Source organism: Rhinopithecus bieti, unplaced genomic scaffold (genome assembly GCF_001698545.2).
Source record: "Rhinopithecus bieti isolate Rb0 unplaced genomic scaffold, ASM169854v2 scaffold_23918, whole genome shotgun sequence".
NCBI lineage: Eukaryota > Metazoa > Chordata > Mammalia > Primates > Cercopithecidae > Rhinopithecus > Rhinopithecus bieti.
In genome coordinates this window covers 323,100-338,281 of record NW_016811178.1, presented here as the reverse complement: position 1 = coordinate 338,281, position 15,182 = coordinate 323,100, and the positions used below count along the sequence as shown (strand labels likewise).

Here is a 15,182-nt window from a genome sequence, read left to right as displayed (position 1 = left end):
GGATGGGCTCGTGACTCAATAAGAGGCAGTGTTTCTCCCTGAATCAGCCCCAGCGCGGCCACATCTGAAGGAAGTATGGCTGCGAGCTCAGCCACTGCCTGGCTGCCTGTGGACACATGGATCCTGCACTGTCTCGGATGAGAGGACACCGTCTGCTGATTCACTTGCACCTGGGGTTTCGTGGGTGGACATCTGGAAAGAGCCTCTCTTGCTAGCTCAAGTTTTATTTATCTAAAATGATCTTTAAAAAATCATGTCTTCAAAGTGTCTGGACATGGTGTGGAATGTGGTTTATTCTGTCCACATGGCAGCAGGCTCTGTGTCATAACTTGTTGAGATTTTAGGTCTGCCATCAGTATGCAGACTGACACTGGCTTTTACTGAGTAGCCATGTAGAGACCTTGGGAAAAACAGGAGAAATGAAATAGGAGAAACTATTGTGTCAGATGAAGCTGATACTCAGATAACCTAAATGCACCTTTCTGGGAATACACAAGGCACTATGTCTGAAGGGTTGATTCAAGATCAAAATATGCATTCTAGTGGATGGTTTGAAATGAGATTTGTTTGAGATAGCTAAAATTTGTCTTCTGTGCTTAACAGTTTACAAAAAGTGTTATATACAATAGGCCCTTCATCTCACAACACACTGTGAGGTGGGGAGGATATGTAATCTTAGCCCTGTTTTCTGTACGAGGGATGACACAAGTGCCAGCAGGCTGTGGGAAGAGACCTGCAACCAGGTTTGGGTGTCAGCTCTGCCATTTGTTGAGAAAATTAACCTTTAGGAGCTTCTAGTTATTAACCTACAGAATGCAGTCAACAGTCCCTCCCCAGCAAGGTTATTGCTAGGATAATCCGAATATGTGTATGAATGCATTGAGGATTCTGACCTGTGATCAAATGCCCAGTTAATTTTCTTGAATCTAAGGCCCAGAGATGTTTAGGAATTTGTTGAGGGGACTTAGCTTGTAAGGGAAGGACCTGGAACATAAACCAGGTCTTTGATTCTGAATTCTTTTACCAGCTTCCAGAACTCTGATCTATTAAAGGCTTTTAAATGAATGAGGTTCACCCATGACAGTTATATTCCCCGTGGACTGAGGACCCTTTAATAAGTCTTTGATTTTCTGTTCCTTTGTTACTGACGTCCCTCTCTCCAGTCCCTTCTCTACTTCAGCCAATCTTAAATAGCTCTTTTCCAGAAATCTCTTTCCAGATATTGAGGATATATCATGAAATGAAAGAAGCAGGTTCAAAAAGTATATTTAATAGGAATTATGCCATTCTTATTATGAGGTAATTATAGGCAGAAAAAAGATACGAGATCTATATAAACATATTAACAGTGGCTGTGTTGAGTGGGGAGATTAGAAGCAATTTTATTATAATTTTGCTTTTTTAGAGTTCCCAAGCTTTTTACAATAAATATACATTGTTTTAGTAATAGGGGAAGAAGTTCCTCATTCTCTTTAAATGCCTCTAAACTCTCCCGTGAACAAAGTCAGACCTTTTGTCTCCAGCTGGGTGTAAGTTACCAACTGCTGTGTCCTTGACCTGTACATTCTCTGCATCTCCTTCAACCCACGCTCATAACACCCACTTCAGCCTTATTCTTCTACATTAATCCATAGGCTCTAAGAGCCTAAAGCTTTCTAAACAGCTCAAGCCATGGAAACAGCTGTCAGCTCTTTCAGTATAGGTGCCAAATCCTTCCCAGAGTTAAATAATTCGGATACCCACCTCTAAATACAAGAAGTCCCGACATGTAAGGTATCCTTCCTAACTAAGCCCCTCAATGTTTGTTTGTCCTCTCTTTCACTAACGTCCACTTACAAATTATGTATATGGTTTTTTCCCCTCCTGGATTGCAAACTCCCTGAAGGGAAGGAATTGATGTGTCCATCTTCTATAAATCTCAAGAAGACCACGTATTTCTTTCTGAGAACCTAAATGTGTTTATGAACTGTGTGGGTAAATTATGCCTTGGCAAATTAGCAGATTGAATGTGTTGAATCTCTACATGCCCAGACTTGTAAATTTTGCCACTATTAACTTTTAATACATGTTTTAACTTTTTTTTTTTCTCTTCAAAACTTGGGGTAGTATTTCTCACTGAGGACTTCCTTAAGCCAAATTTAACATTTTATAGCTCCAACTGTTTTGGAAGTCAGACAGCCAGACAGTCAAATGCATTACAAAAAGGCATTCCCAGATTTTCTTTTTCTGTGTCATGTTTATTCCCCTCAAAAGCCGTTGAAGGATGTTTCTCTCCAAGATTTTAAAAGACCATCTATTCTGTGGATGGCAACTTCACACTCTGAAAGGTGTCTACTATAAAAAGGGAAAAGGAGAGATGTATCGTGAAACTGTCTGGTTAACCTAATATTTGTCACTTGAACTACTTCTGATGATGCTTTCACTGTGAAACAACACAAAAGGAAGAGTAAAACACTTGAGTCAAGGGGAAAAAATAGCAACTGCCTTAAGTGTCTACCAATTTTACAGAGCCAGCAATGGCCTCTACTTAGAGTTAGCACTGAATCAGCCGGGCGCCACCGGTGGCTCACGCCTGTAATCCCAGCACTTTGGGAGGCTGAGGTGGGCAGATCACCTGAGGTCAGGAGTTCGAGATCAGCCTGGCCAACATGGCGAAACCCTGTCTCCATTAAAATTACAAAAATTAGCCAGGCATGGTGGCTTATGCCTGTAATCTCAGCTACTTGGGAGACTCAGGCAGGAGAATCGCTTGAACCCAGGAAGTGGAGGTTGCAGCGAGAGTGAGCCAAGATCGCACCACTGCACCCCAGCCTGGGCAACAGAGCAAAACTCAGCACTGAGTCATGCTTCTTGAGAAACCCCAGAATAGAGTTCCTATCATAGAGAACCAGAGGGGAGTCCACCCCCAGCACTGAAGATGTATTCCAAACATTCTAGCAGGGTTCCATGTGAGGTACGGGACTAGGTGAGAGGAGGAGAGCCTGCCTGAGACAAGTGAGGTAGGTAGTCACCTAGAAGACATGTTTTAAGGAAACAAAGACCCATTCACCTACAGATCTGTCTACCATGAGCCTTTCAAATACAATTAGAGCTAATCCTTTGGATTAAAAGGTATTGGCTCAAACTGGCCTTTTCAATTAGAGGCATGGAAACACACTGTGACCTGTCTTTTAAAATCTTAGCACCAACAATTCATTAAGTGTATATCTTTGACTCAGTCACCCATCAAGACTTTGAGACAACGCACAGAACAGATCATCTTTGGTGGAAGTTAGAAGGGCAAAATGCTGCTTGAGGTGAAGATGTCAGGGTTGAAAGAAGGCAACAAATAAACAAGAAGTCTTATCAGTGGAGACAGCAAGAAAGCCTGGAAAAGATGGTGCCAAACTGAAACATATGGTGCTAATGAGGATAGGAATGGGAACACCAAAGACCAACCTTACTTAGCCATCAGTTTGTCTGCATCAGTACTGTAGAGAGGCTACTAAAGAGAACTATTGCAGAAGAAAAACAGTCTGAAAGAGACTGTTATAGAGGGAAAGAACTTGAGGAAATTGAAGGATTCTCATACTTTGGAAAAAGTAAGTTCTCCTATTCTGGTCCTATTTAATCCATTGTGTGTGTGTGTGTGTGTGTGTGTGTGTGTGTGTGTGTGAGAGAGAGAGAGAGAGAGAGAGAGAGAGAGAGAGAGAATTCTTGGAAGCAAACCCTCTCTTTTCTCATGTTATCCTATTTTAGGATATTCCATGTTATCACTATTTTACACTGAGTTAAGAGGATCTTCTGCCCACACATTTGTATTATTGCTTTTCTTTTAAGTATCTTTATTCTATAGTAAAATTTGCCATAAAATATTCATGGATGGATGGGCCTGGCTCTTTAGCCATAGGTCCGACAAGACTTACTTACATTAAATGTACCATGATATTCTAGATGTTTTAGATTATATCAGAGAGTCAAGTCAAAAATCAGAAAGTGTTTTATTTCTATACAGAATCTTAATGATGTCTTTTAAAAAAAAAAGTAATTATAGGAAGTGTGTTGGAAAAATATTTTGAACACAGTAGATTTGAAAGCCCCATTTTGCTCACTTTACTCAAGTATCTGCCTCCTTAAGGTACTAAGATTTGCCATCATCAATTAGCTGTGCAAACCATGCTGACAAACTCCCTTTTAGAATAGTTTCTTTCACCACCAACTTGCTTCAGAGCCTCACGAAATGACTCATCTAAATGAGACGGGTCCTCTGGTCCAAAGGGAACAGCTAAGTGAGTGACTAATATTTTACACTTGGGAGAGAACAGGAAATTAGCTGCATGTTTACTATGAGGAGACACTGAAGAATTGTAAGGAAGTACCTTTAAATACTTGAGTCCCCAAAAATGTTGCTCCACCGTTTGCCTAAATGTAGCTTTTAAGTTGGAAGTGTCTCAGTTTCTAAGTGAGGGTTGGATGGTGTTATTATAAGGCACACAAAATTAATGAAAGTCATTTCAATTTCAACATTTAAAAAATGGAAGTCCAAAGTTCCTGGATGAAAGAAATGAGGCCTCAATTACATTATGACATATTTTGCTTTTGTCTGTCTGGTGAGACAGAGTACAATTAACAAGATTCTCTTTCAATTTACAGTTAAGTCAGACATCTAAAACCAATCTGACAATGAAACTTTTCAAGTTGACACATCTTATGAGTTTTGTATGGATTTCATTGAAATATTTTCAATGAATTTGTTGAAAGATTGCATGCTTGCAACAAGTTCTACAATTCATAGGACTAATAGTGTTCTCATCTTTCTTGCCTACTACAAAATTCCCATCTTCCATACTGTCTCAACCACTGTATAGCTACCATTTATAACAAAAAAGAATCACTTTCTAGGTACAGTGTTTTCATAACTTCAGACTTAACCAGATGATCTAGACAAATTATTTAAAAAATAAAATACTACACAGTCCTTTTTTATTGATTTTGGTGGGAAGATTGTTCTTAAACTTATCAATTTCTACTGTTGATTGTATTGTGTTAGTCTTTTCATCAAAGGACATTTCATTTTCTTTGTCTACCTATTCAGCATTTCCTCATGAAACACTTCACTGCACAGAAATAATAAGTGTTGTCAATTGACTAACATCAACAGCCAACCCTTCATTATCTCTCCTATTGGGGAAACAGAAAATATGATTAAATTGAATCTGCTGTTTATCCCAAATTACACTTTTGCTGAGATTTTTTAACATTCTTTGCCACCAAACCTGATGATAACATGCGAAAATTGATCTTTTTTTTTTGTTTTCACCTCTCCCCTGTCCTTTTCTCTGAAGATTTGCTGTAAAGAATTTTGTAGACTGTGGACAAATACTGAAATGCCAAAAGTATGTAACCTTTAAATTAGACCAACAAACAATCACAGACATCATCACATTGGCTTTATCTCATAAGTGTAAATCTATTAAATAACCACTGAAAGCTACTGTTGCTTTATTTTTATTTTATTTTATTTTATTTTTTTAGATGGATGCTTAGGAGCTAAATTATTTGCTCTATTCACAAGAAGGATTGTCTCCAAAATCCTCCTTAGTTTTGAATAGAAAAGTAGACCCTCATGTCTCTGCAGATTGTCTAACACAATTCACTGGGTCAGGAGTCAAGGATGGCCCTGTCTGTCTATTTTTAATTTAGAATAAATGCACAACCAGTTGAGCAAAATGAAATTTGTACTGTTAGTTCTGTATTTTCAGATTTTTCCTGTGCTGAATGATTTAAGACTTCCATTCGTACATTCACCTAAAATGACAAGAGAAAGCTCTCAGCAAAATTTTTAGTAAATAAGTATCTTCAGTATATTCTCCTTTCCTTCTTGCTTCTCTTCCCAAGGATCACCCTTATTCTCTTTCACCTGTCCAAAATAACAGTCCATCAAGTCAACCCATCATAAACTGAACACCGAACATTCTTCAAAGTTGACCTTTCCTTCATCCCATTCTCCTAGAATTCTGTTAGCTAAGTACTGCAATCTGATACACTATTGTTTTCTAGGGTAACAATGGTTTAAGAGATTATTATTCTTCATAGATGATATATTTGCATTCCAACAGAAATTCTCATTACCTTAAACCCATATTTTCCACACTATATCTTTGAAGAAAAAGAAAGGCATCCTGCAGTCTATTCTGGAGAGTTTCTGACACTTTGAAAAACTGATAATGGAAATATGTCAGGGTTAGGAAAACCTAACATAGTGGACAACAATGCTCAACCTGCCGTTTTATTTTTACTTAAGTGCCAAAGATCACTCAGTGAAAGGGGCACGTCATGTGATGTAATTCCAGATAGTTCTATTTTCACTCTCATAGAGTTTTCCTCCTCACCTTAACCTTTCATTTTCTCTCTACGTAAAGTCGCTTCTATCCTCTATTGCCTCTGAATCCTTTCTTAATTGAATTACATAAGTTTTCAGAAGAAAACAAAAACACTGAGAACTGAGCTCTCTCTGATTTTTGAGCAGTGGGGAAGCAGAGAAAACCAGTTGTTCCCATCGACTTAGAAGACACTGTAATTTCCACAAAAATTACTGTGGGTTTCAACCTAAGTCGTTGGACAAAAGGAAACAAAAGAAGTAACTGAGGCAGGCTATAAGAGAAGTGAGCATTTCAGGACTCCTAAAGACTAATTTTTAAAGGCTCTCAATATCATAGTTCATAAGGGCAATCTGACCTACTAGCATTGGAAAGAAAGGCTCATCCCAAAAGACTTAAATGATAATCAGACAGAGCTTCTGTGAATGTGTGAACGTGCGATGGTGACATTTCTCAGTCTGCACATGGTCCATTTGCCAGAGATCTGAGATTTGCTGGCTCCATAGGGAGCTGCCCTAATAAATCTCAACTCCAGGGAGATCTGGTCCAGTGTTTGTAGGTGATTGTCTTGCCGATTCCCTGAAAGGAAACAGAAGGGTATTTAATTCTACAGCGGCGGCCCACATTCACCCACAAGTGACATTATTTTAGAAACCGATTTTAGAGATTAAAGGCGAAACAGAGAAATCCTACATTGCACAGGAAATCACTGCCAATTTTAGTGACTAGTTACAGAGAAACACATTTAAGGAGAGTGTTTCTAACATAGCGTTCTCTGACAGCATTCCTGCCATAGATGTAATGCTGATGTCAGGTTATTTTTATATTATACTTTAAAATCACATCTGGTAACTTAATTTCTGGAACTCTGTAACCCCCTTTCAGGCACGTAACTATCCAAGTTGCAGCATTAAAGGGATACAGAAAACAATGCAAACCAAGGAAATTCTCTGGTTTTCACACCCAAAAAGTGTTTCACCCCCAATGTTTTCCAGTTGCACAGTTACTCCAAAGCACTAGATGCATAAAGGTGTAAATGAAAACCTTTTGATGGTGATGACGAATTTGAGGAGATATGTGCTACAGGCCAGGAGAACTCCCTTCCTCATTATCATGCCCCAGTGGATGAAAATGCTTCCAAAACTTCTTTGAGGACTGTGTGGGAATGTGATGAAACACCTGATAACTATCCAGCACACCCCCACTGCGAGGCAGCCTGGTACATGGCTGCCTTCTGAATTCTCTCTGTGCTTGGCACACACAGCATCCTCAAAGGAGGAAAACCAACTGTTTTTACACATGATAACAATACCAAGGAAGACTTGGCTTTGGAAGAGAAGGCTGGAGAGGTGTCAATGACGGCTTGCTAAGGACACCAAGATTTCCCAGATGGCTCTTTTTATTTGATGATAATGAAATCTGGTCTCCTCACTTCTTCTTTGCAGCCAAGTTATGCTATAAGCTGCTTTGGCACTGGTGATACAAAAAGAAATTGGAGGGGAACCCTTTGAATCTAATGTCTTTTCTCTTGGATTTTCCTGTAAGTAGTAACAGGTTATACCAACAGTTGCTAGCGTCAGCAGGCAACACTTCAGATTAATGCCTTAACAGGGGTAGCAAAACCTGATAGAGAATTTGTCCGAAAATATAAGAGGGACTGAAACAAATTATTTATTACTCCAGAATCCTGCACTAGTCAGCCACAACAGAATAATAGGGTTTGGCCATGAAGGCAGCAGGAGTGAAAAATTAGGAAGAATTTCCCCGCAACATACACACAATCTTCTACCACCTGGTTAACATAAAGCATAAAATGACATATTTTCCCGGGTAGAGATGCACACAAGGTAAATTCAAAGGCAGAAAGTGACATGGTATTGAGATTTCCTAGTGCCAGCTTAGGGGTGCCTGACCCTCCATTCATCTGCCTGTTCTTTTTTTCTGGAAACTGAGGAGGGTGGCAAGGGCAGGGTGCATTCACACAGGACAGAAAAGAGTTGTCCAGGCTGTACATAGACACTGGAGCATTATACAAGGCCCAGTGTGTAAGAGAAGACCTGAGTAAGCTGGCGGGGGTGGAAATATGGCAAGGGCTTGCAAATCGCCTGCCTGAAGGAATGAAACACAGACTGGTTCTATTCTCTTTACTCAGTAGTAGGTAAATCTGGCGAGAGAGAGAGAGAGAGAGAGACTCTAGGAAAGAAAAAAGTGAGTTGTTTGACACAAAAGGGAGGTTCTGTATCTAAGATCCTTATCCGAATACAGTCAGAATCTGATGGCTTCAGGTTGGCCTCCCTGGGATGGCACTTTACTCCCAAGTCCTGGTCATTGTCACCAAAACGCAGAGCTCCCCCTGCCTTGCCATTAGCCTTGAGCTCTCACCCAAGTCTCCCTTCTCAGTTCTGACCATCCATCCTACCTGGAGCTTTGGAGACAGGTTGCCTCCTTAGCAGGACCAGCTCTTTCTCCAGGTCTGGATGTTGTTCTCCTGTTTTAATCAAAGCATTGGCTATGGTCTAGAGCACACAGAGAGCATCTTCCAGAATAGCCAGCCCATATGCCTGGCTTTCCATAATCCCATCATGGAGATGATGGGATATCCTATTACTTACGCTTCTGGAAAAAAGACTCCCTGATCCACTCCACATCAGTCATGGGACCTATCAAAGGAACTTGCCTCAACTCCTCTCTTCAGTTCCTTTTCCCCTTTTCCATCTCCTATGGCAAGAGGTGCTTTCTCATTTCTGACATCTGGGATGATAACTGTGCAGTCATGTAAACAGCTTTAGGGAAACTCTACCTCAAGATCTCCAAATCCATCTCTTTTAGTCTTTTCACTTTTAGACCTTTTAAGCTTGCAAATCACAGCAAATCATGATTAGAAAACCAAATGGAAAGGTTCCCAAAGCAAAATGAATGGAGCTATTAAAATAAGATAAATTAGGCTGCATTCAACAGCAAAATTTGGCTTTAGAGACTGTTATCTCCACCTTAACACTACCTATCAACGCTGACACTCAAATCTTAGGCTTAATTATTATATAAACAAGGCTACACTTAAGCACCTTGGGCCAAAGTCTGTTCTGCCTGTTGAAAATGTGAATGAATGACAAATCACTCCAAAGTTTGTGGCAAGATTTCTATAGGGATTTAGGATTGATTAACAACGGCATTTTCAATTTTACTGTGAACCAGTATCTGAAAACAGTAAAACTTTTGTTCCTAAAAAATAGGCACTTCTAAAAGTGCTGAATGCATAAAGGGAGGTTTTGAAGACTCACCTCCCCCAGGACTCACATCATCTGAACAAGTAATCAGTTTCTGCAGCTGCCATTTGCTGGGTCATCATTTCTGAGTTTGGTGACAAGGGAGGTATTACCAGATGAATACAGCAGTATTCTATTACCCAATTTTTTGAGTTATTAGTGTTGGTGATAAATTACTCACAGTAGGAGTTGTCTAGCCTCACCTATCAGTTACTGAAGTTACTGAACGGTGTGATAGGCTCCAGCTCTAACTAGAGTTTCAACTTCCGCTGCTACTATGTCACTTTAATCAGGTCACTTAAGAGATTTTTCCTATTTATCAATAAGATGCAGAAAAAAATACTCCTCACTTTCTTACTCTACAAAAACAATGTGAAATTGATCATGCACATACTTATGCAACTTCCTGAAATAATCTGTGCACAAATATGTTCCTTTGCCCTATGTGCATACCATCTGACATCATTAAAAGATCTCACAGCCAATCTTAGGCCCACACTTCACCAGCTGCATTGGCTTTTCAGTGCCTGCCATACCCATTCCTTATTGTTTGAGAGTTGTCGTGTCTGATCACCCTCCTCTCTGTCAGTTGACATCAACTCTGGCCCCTCCTTCACTTGCTAAATTTTACCTCCTCCCCAGTTTTCCCCCAACCAGTCAAATGAGCTTAATGAATTTCTAGACTAGTGCTTCTCAAACTTTAGTGCACAAAATGATAATGGAGAAATCTTGTTGAAGATGATTCCAGAGCCCCACCCCCAGAATTTCTGATTCAGTAGCTATGGGGGAGTACCTGAGAATTTGCATTTCTAACAAGCTTCCAGAAGATGCTGATGCCGATAGTCATTCTGAGTAGAGCTGGCCCAAATACGGAATCTACTGATGAAACTACTGAGGAATGAGAGCAGAAGGTTGAGAGGAACTGAGAGAAGGGGAGATAACTACAGGTGGTTCGTAAATATTCAGAGCCAAGAAATGAATAGCAAGAAAAAAGTGAAGATAAAGAGTTATATCATGGGGTTTCCTGGTATAGTGGACTACACAGCTGATATTCTGCTGTGGTTTTCCCAGTATGGAAAAACAAATGAACACGCATGTCTGACTACATAACTTGGGAACTGTATAGAAATCCTGACTATAACTCTGTCTTTTTACTGGACATCACTGACTCCAGAATGTCCAAGAATGTCATAATGAAATAATTTTTTCAGACACTAGCTGTTTAACAAAGAAGTGAAACATCCAGACACGGTGCCTCACGCCCATAATCTCGCGTTTTGAGCAGCCGAGGCAGGAGAATTTCTTGAGGCTAGGAGTTCCAGGTCAGCCTAGGCAATAAAGCAAGACCTTACCTCTACAAAAAATTTAAAAAATAGCTGGGCATGGTGGCATGCACCTATAGTCCCAGCTATGTGGGAGGCTAAGGCAGGACAATCACTTGAGCACAGGATTTCCAGGGTGCAGTGAGCTATGATTGCACTACTGCACTCCAGCCTGAGTGACAGAGAGAGACCTTGTCTCTAAAATAAAATTTTTAAAAAACAGAGAGATTTAGAAAAATTTCCAAAATATAGTAGTATTCATGATCTCAGAAACAGAAGTTTTAAACAAAGACTTTAAGCAACTATTTTAACTATCTCCCAAAAAGTAAAAGTGAACACTAAATAAATGTATGGAAATTTTTTTGTATTTTTCCAAACATTTATTTGTATGCATAAAAAAAGAAACAAATAAAAAGTATAGAATTTGAAAACAATAATATCTGAAATAATTCGCTGGACAGGCTCAGTAACATAATGGGGATGATGGAGGAGTCAGTGGATTAGCAGGTAAGTCAACAAAAATTATTCACTTCCTCCAAATTTTCCAAGAACAGAGAGCAAAAAGCTTTATAAAATAAATACAGCCTCAGGAACCATTGGGGAAAATATCTAATGTTTGTGTCACTAGAGTCATAATTAGAAAAGAGAAAAATATTAGTGAAGAAAAATATTGCATAAACAATTACTAGAAACTTCCCAAATATGGTGAAAGGCATACATTCACATATTCAAGAAGCCCAGCAAACCCCAAACAAGATAAACTCATAGAAAACCATATCCAGATACATGAAATTTAAACTTTTGGGAACTGAAGATAAAGAAAAAAATGTGAAAGCCACCAGAAAGGGAGAACATGACGCATTACATATGGAGAAAAACAATTTGAAAGATGGCTGATTTCTCATTAGAGACTTTAGAGGGCAGAGGAGAGTATAACAACATTTTTAAAGTGTCAGAAAAAAAGGACTGAAAATTCTGAAATTATTGTTCAGGAATAAAGGCAAAATAAAAGCCTTCTCAGATGAAGGAAAACTAGGAGACTTCATTATCAGCAGGCGTGTTTTAAAAAATGCTTAAGAAAGGTTTTCAAGCTGGAGAAAAGTGATAACAGAGGGAAACTTGAAACTTCACAAATGAAATAAAAGCATCATAAATGGTAAATATCTTGAGAAACAGACTAATTTTCTGCTTTTACATATTTAAACATGTATGATTATGAAAACAAAAATTATAACATTATTTTGCAGGGTTCTCAATGTATGTAGATGTAAGATATATAAAAACTATAACATAAAGAAGGGAGATTAAAGAACTCAATATGCTTGCAAGGTTTCTACATTTTACTTGAAGTGGTAAAATATGAATTCTAAATAGACTTTGAAAAGTTAAGTCTGTATATTGTAATTCTTTGAACAACCACTGAACCATTGAAAAGTAACACAGTGATATAGTCAAAAGACCAGTTAATAAATTGGAATTGAGTACTGAAAAATATTCATGTAATCCAAAAGAAGTCAGGAAGGAGGAAACAGAAGAAAACAGAGAGGATAAGCAAAACACAAATAATCATAGATTAGACTTACATTCAACCGTATCAACAAATACATTAAATGTAAATGGTTTAAACACCAGTTAAAAGGCACAAATTATCTTATTGGATAAAAAAAAAGACCAGCGGGGCGTCGTGGCTCACACCTGTAATCCCAGCACTTTGGGAGGCCAAGGTGGGTGAATCACAAGGTCAGGAGATCGAGACCATCCTGGCTAATACAGCGAAACCCCATCTCTACTAAAAATACAAAAAATTAGCCAGGCGTGGTGGTTGACGCCTGTACTCCCAGCTACTTGGGAGGCTGAGGCAGGAGAATGGCATGAACCCAGGAGGTGGAGCTTGCAGTGAGCAGAGATTGTGCCACTGCACTCCAGCCTGGGTGACAGAGCGAGACTCTGTCTCAAAAAGAAAAAAAAAGACCAAGCTATATGCTGTCTATCAGAAACCCATTTTTAGCATAATGATACAAATATAAGTTAAAAGTAAAAGGATGGAAAAGGATATACAATGTGAATGTTAATCAAAAGAAAGCTGGAGGAGCTATGTTAATATCAAAGTAAACTGTAGAATAAGGAATATTTCTAGAGATAAGGAGGAATATAAAATAATGACAAAATGGCTAACTCACTAAGAAGATATCAGCCCTAAATGTGCATGTACCTACAAATAGAGCTTCAAAATACATAAAACAAAAGTGCGTAGAATTGTAAGGAGAAATTAGCACACCCACAATTATAGTTGGAGACTTCAACTCAGTAGTCAATAGAACATTTTATAGAAATAAAATTAGTAAATATAGATTTATGGAAGACCCAACACTATTGACCAACTTGACCTGAATCACATTTAACCAATCACTCTACCCAACAATAGCAAGACATATAAGATACATATATGTTTTATAAATAAATTACTCTTTAAGATAAACCATATCCTGGACCCCTGTAAAAAAAAAAAAAAACAAAAAAAAACAAAACAAAACAAAAAAAAAAACTTTAAAAGTTGAAAAATTTTAAATCATTTAAATTATGTTATCTGACCACAACCAAAGTAAACTAGAAATAAAACAGAAAGATATCTGTAAAACTCCTGAATATTTAGAAATTAAACCTATGCATCATATGCATCAAAATGGAAGTCTCAATGGATATTAGTAAATATTTTGAACAAAATGAAATGGTAAAATATGAAACTAAAATGTTTAAAAGAAATACAAGAGGCTTTGAGTTAGGTGAAAAGTCCTTAAGTACAATGCCAAAAGCACAATTTATCACAGAAAAAAATAAATGATCTTCACTTTATCATATTAATTCATGTTGATTGTAGCTCTAATTTAGGGTTTCTCAACCTTAGCATTATTGACATTTTGGATCAGATACTTCTTTGTTGTGAAGAGTTCTGTGTATCATAGGAAATTTAATAGCAACCTTGGCCTCCACCTGCACGATCACAAGGTGCCAGTAATACTTCCTGCCCAATCCCCCCCGAGTAGTAACAACCAAAAATGTCCCTAGACATTGCCAGTTGTCCTTTGGGGAAGGTAAAATCATCCCCACCCCTGGGATAAAACTATTGCTGTCATTTTTTTCATTTTAACTGCTAATTATCTTTTCTTTTTCCTCTGGAAGGAATTTGGGTTGTTAAAAAATTTTCCTATTGCAGACAATCCTATATAAATCTTCCTCTGTGTGTGTGTGTGTGTGTGTGTGTGTGTAGTGTGAATACATGAGATTTTCAGAATAAAATTGCTGGGCCATAAAAAATATGCATCTTTTATTTTGGTAGGTAGTGCCACATTTCTTTTCAGTGGATGAACCAATTATGTTCCTTCCAGCAGATGAGGAGTGTCCATTACTTCACCTACCTGCCACATTTTGTATCATCGAATGTGGCAGATGCATGAAGTAGCATCTCATTTGTATTTTTCTGATTTTTAGTAAGCTGAGAATATTTTTGTGCATTTATTGTCTATTTGACTTTCCTTTTCAGTGAATTACCTGTTGACGTTCTTTTAAATTTTTTTTCCTTATTGAAGGAAGAAGTTCTTCATATATTCTGGACACTAATTTTTTGTTAATTATATGCATTGCAAATACACCTTCAAAGTCTGTGGATTGTCTTTATCTTTTATTTATACAGTCTTTCAATGTACAAAAATTTAAATTCTTTATATTATCCATTTTGTTTTCTTTGAGTTTTTTATGTTTTCTTTAAAATCCTTGAGTTATAAACATATTCTCTAATATTTCCCCTAGAAATTTTAAAGCTTTGCTTTTGCATTTAATAGAAATTTTAAAGCTTTTTTTTTGCATTTAATCTACTTGCAATTGAATTCTATGCGTAGAAAATATTCAATTCTCTTCTGTTTCACATAGACAACCAATTGTTCTAGTATCATACATTGCATTGCATATTCTTTACCACTAGTCAGCAATGCCACCCCTGTCATTTAATTCTACTCTATTCTATTCATGTATTTGTCTCTTCTATTTAATTGCTGGAATTGTATAATAAATTTTCAGTTATGTTATTGCAAGTCCCTCTAATATGCTGCTTCTTCTTAGACATTTGTTATTTTTATATGTATTTTTAAATTGGGTTATCACATACTCTCTACAGAATTTTTAAATGGAGTGGTTGAATTTGTAGATTGATTTGGGAAAATACAACATGTATATAATAT

At 37.8% G+C, this 15,182-nt stretch overlaps 1 long non-coding RNA gene across 1 annotated transcript in view; it reads right to left on the bottom strand.

Annotated features, from left to right (window-relative positions):
- Positions 1–5,532: 5,532 nt before the first annotated feature.
- LOC108543182 (uncharacterized) overlaps positions 5,533–15,182 on the bottom strand; it is a 106,916-nt gene continuing 97,266 nt past the window's right edge. The window contains exon 3 of the long non-coding RNA XR_001889507.1: positions 5,533–6,938. This is a non-coding gene — a long non-coding RNA (uncharacterized LOC108543182). The remainder of the gene's footprint in view (positions 6,939–15,182) is intronic.